Source organism: Hyaena hyaena, unplaced genomic scaffold, assembly GCF_003009895.1.
Source record: "Hyaena hyaena isolate Hyena2069 unplaced genomic scaffold, ASM300989v1 scaffold_396, whole genome shotgun sequence".
Taxonomy (NCBI): Eukaryota; Metazoa; Chordata; class Mammalia; order Carnivora; family Hyaenidae; genus Hyaena; species Hyaena hyaena.
In genome coordinates this window covers 140,033-144,245 of record NW_024081027.1, presented here as the reverse complement: position 1 = coordinate 144,245, position 4,213 = coordinate 140,033, and the positions used below count along the sequence as shown (strand labels likewise).

Here is a 4,213-nt window from a genome sequence, read left to right as displayed (position 1 = left end):
CAAAGCAATCTAAAGATACAATGCAATCCCTGTCAGAATACTAACATTTTTTCCACAGAACTGAAACAAATAATACTAAAATTTGTATGGAGCCACAAAAGACAAACAGCCAAAGCCATTTTGAGAAAAAACAAAGCAGGAGGTATCACAATCAGAGATCCAAGATATACTACAAAGCTACAGTAATCAAAACAGTGTGGTACTGGCTCAAAAACAGACACAGATCAGTGGAACAGAAGAGAGCGCCCAGAAATAACCCCACGCTTATATGGCCAATTATTTTATAACAAAGGTGGCAAGAGTATGCGATGAGGAAAAGACAGTCTATGCAACAAATGCTGTTGGGGAATCTGGACCACCTCTTTACACCAACACAAAAGTAACCTCAAAATGAATTAAAGACCTAAAGGTGAGACATGAAGCCAAAAAATCCTAGAGGAGAGCACAGGCAGTAATTTCTCTGACCTTGGCCATAGCAACATTTTTCTAGATATGTTTTCTGAGGCAAGGGAAATAACAGCAAAATAAACTATTGGGACTTCTTCACAATAAAAACTTTTGCACAGTAAACGATCAACAAAAGGAAAAGTCAACCTATTGGATGGAAGAAGATATTTATGAAGGATATATCCAAAAAGGGGTTAATATAAAAAAAAAAACCCTCAAAAAGCCAAATTATCTGGTTAAAAAATGGGCAGAGAATCTGAACAGGCCTTTTTCTAGTGAAAATAGTCAGAGGGCCAGCAGGTACCTGAAAAAGATGTTCAACATCCGTAATCATCGGGGAAATGCAAATCAAATCACTATGAGATATCATCTCATACCTGTCAGAATGGCTAGATCAAAAAAGATAAATAACAAGTGTTGGTGAGGATGTGGAGAAAAGGGAACCCTCGTGCACTGTTGGTGGTGCAAACTGGTGCAGCCACTATGGAAAACAGTATGGAGATCCTTCAAAAATGTGGGGATGAGCGCCGGGTGTTATATGGAAACCAACTTGACAACTATACGCACATAAAAATAATGAAATAAATAAGAGTAAATATTTTCAGTATTGTGGACCAAAGCAGCCATTGACAATATGTTAATGAAGGGGCATGACTACATGCCAATAAAATTTTATTTGTGGACATTGAAATTTGAATTTCATATAATTTTCAGTGCCATGAAATATTCTCTTGATTTTTTTCAGTTAATTCAAAATGAAAAAAACCATTCATAGCTCATGAGCTTTAAAAATCACATGTGGTGGTGCTTGCTTCAGCAGCACATATACTAAAATTGGAAGGATACAGAGAAGACTAGCATGGCCCCTGCACAAGGATGACACGCAAATTCGTGAAAAATCACACGTGGTGAGCTAGACTTGGACCATCGGCCACAGTTTGATGATCCCACATGTATGTGATCTTACCCTGAGAAAATTTCACCTTGAAAAATACTGTGCAGTCACAAAAATGGAAAGAAAAATTACTGATTGAGTGTTCTTGGATGATTTACTCAAAGAACAAAAGCAACAGAGTCTGCTTTCTGAAAGCTACAGACCAGATGATTAAAATGTGATCACATAAAAAAAATTAGGAAGTGTAATGTAGTGATGGGGGATGGGCAGATAAGAGATAAAGCTATTATATGAAAATATTAATTGTAGACTCTAGGTTGTACATATACGGATGTTCATTGTAAACTTATTAAAACTTTCCTATGTCTGAACTTTTTCAAAATAAAATATTGAGGAGAACCAAATGGTATCTCTGTTATGTCTCTTCTATTGCTGCTGTCTTGACAGGCACTTACCTTCCCTCCTTTTAGGAAAACTTTACAAATTGGGGCACCTGAGTGGCTCAGTTGGTTGAGCATCCAACTCAGGATTTTGGCTCAGGTCATGATCTCATGGTTCTTGAGATCAAGCCCCAAGCAGCATAGAGCTTGCTTGGAATTTGCCCTCTCTCTCTCTCTCTCTCTCAAAATAAATAAATTAATTAAAAAAAGAAAACTTAACCTTGGTCAACCCAAAGTTGATCTGTAAATAACCATTTTGAACTTGTGAAGAATTTTACTGAACCAAGAAACTTCTCCCTTCATGTTGCTGTTGCTTACGGCCCTGGAGTGCCTGCTTTTGTGAACCAGACCAGCTCTAGGTCACTGGGATGAGAGAAAAATTCTACGTTCTTAGCCTCAAAGCAGCTCACAGTAACGTGAAATTGTCAGTAGAGTTTGGTATACATAATTCTAGAAAGATTCCACCTTTGGCTGATGGTTTTCATTTGCGAAGACTGCTCCCTTCTCAAAGTGGATGAAATCATGAGGGTCAGACATGGGGGAAAGCATAAAAGGGGAAAGAGGGAATCCTACCATTGCAGTGTGGGTGGCTGAGCCAAATAAGTCAGAGCTGGCAGTTTCTGTCCTGTTCCTCATCTTCTTGAACTAGTTTCTGTATTCTTCTTATACCTGAGGGTCCAAGCACACAGAGATGGGCATTATTTCAGGGAGCAGGGACAAGAGGGGAGAGCCATTAAACAGGCCCTGGAAGGTGTGAGTTTCTTCCGTCCCCTCTCCCGCCAGTTTTTCAAGTCATTGACCATAGCAACTCTTCCATTAATGTTTTATAAATTACATTTATATCATTTGTTACAACAAATTATTTTTTTTACCATATTGTATCGTGGTAGAGCATATATAACATAAATTTGCCATCGTAACCATTTTTTTTCTATGGAATTCAGCGGCGTTAATTACATTCATGACATTGTGCAACTATCAGCACTATCCATTTAAGTTTATTTTGAGAGAGAGAGGGTGCAAGCGGGCATGAGTGGGGGAGGGAGAGAGAAAATCCCAAGCAGGCTCTGCACTGTCAGCACAGAGTCCGATGCAGGGCTCCATCCCACAAACTGTGAGATCATGACCTGAGCTGAAATCAAGAGTCAGATGCTTAACCAACTGAACCACTCAGGTGCCCCTATACTGTCCTCTTTATGGATCGATTTCTTGTTAACAGATTTCTAGTTTGTGTCCAGCAGGCATTTTTTGGTACCTAAAATGAACACCGAAAGGTCACTTTTCCCCCTGGATTCCTTTGGTCACTGTTCTCATTATTTTCTTAAGAAAACTTTCCAGAAATGCAACTGAGTGGAGAAACATTGCTTTAAATTAATCATTGTAAAAACTATGCACACTATAGACATTTTCAATTACAATTTTTCTTGAAAATGGTCTTTTTACTTCTAAGTCATATAAGTCTTATAGCTGTGCACTCTCAAGGAGAAATACATGGCTCAAATACCTCTGGATTCTTGAGGTTTACAACTGAAACTCAGGCTGTGGAGCCCCCTGGCCCCCAGAAACAGGAAACACTGTCAGAAAACCCATCATACAGATATCAGGACTTGGCAGGTCTTGCAGGATATTTAAGCACTTTTATGAAGAGGAAGTAGGCTAAGTGTCTTATGTGAGACACTATGAAATTATGAACAGATTTAGTCTTGTTGGGGTTGAATTGTAAATGTCAGTAGCAACTAAATATCCTAATCTTATCTGACCAAATGACACACAGACTCATTTGATATACCACATTTCTTTGGGAGTGGCCAATACCACATCTTGAAGATAAGAAATTTTAGGTGGGTCTGTAACCTCTAGTATCCAAGGAACAAGGACACTTTAAAAATATCAGGATGGTCAAAATCCTCAAGGAAAAAGCAGACAAGAACCTCTTTGAGTTTGGCCACAGCAACTTCTTACTCAACATGTCTCAGAGGCAAGGGAAACAAAAGCAAAAATGAACTATTGGGACCTCATCAAAATAATCTTCTGCATAGAGAAGAAAACAATCAGCAAAACTAAAAGACAACCGACAGAATGGGAGAAGATATTTGCAAACACGACATCAGATAAAGGGTTGGTATCCAAAATCTATACAGAACTTATCAAACTCAACACCCAAAAAAACCCAAATAATCCAGTGAAGAAATGGGCTAGGGACATAAATAGACACTTCTCCAAAGAAGATATACAGATGGCCAACAGACGCATGAAATGATGCTCAACATCACTCATCGTCAGGGAAATACAAATAAAAACCACAAGGAGATACCACCTCACACCTGTCAGGATGGCTAACATCAACTCAGGCGACAACAGATGTTGGCGAGGATGCAGAGAAAGAGCATCTCTTTTGCACTGCTGGTGGGAATGCAAACTGGTGCAACCA

At 39.0% G+C, this 4,213-nt stretch overlaps 1 non-coding gene across 1 annotated transcript; it reads left to right on the top strand.

The window, feature by feature from the left end:
- The first annotated feature begins 1,251 nt into the window (after window positions 1-1,251).
- On the top strand, window positions 1,252-1,358 carry LOC120244897. Its single transcript, XR_005531660.1, has one exon. It is a non-coding gene; the product is annotated as a U6 spliceosomal RNA (small nuclear RNA).
- Window positions 1,359-4,213: the final 2,855 nt, after the last annotated feature.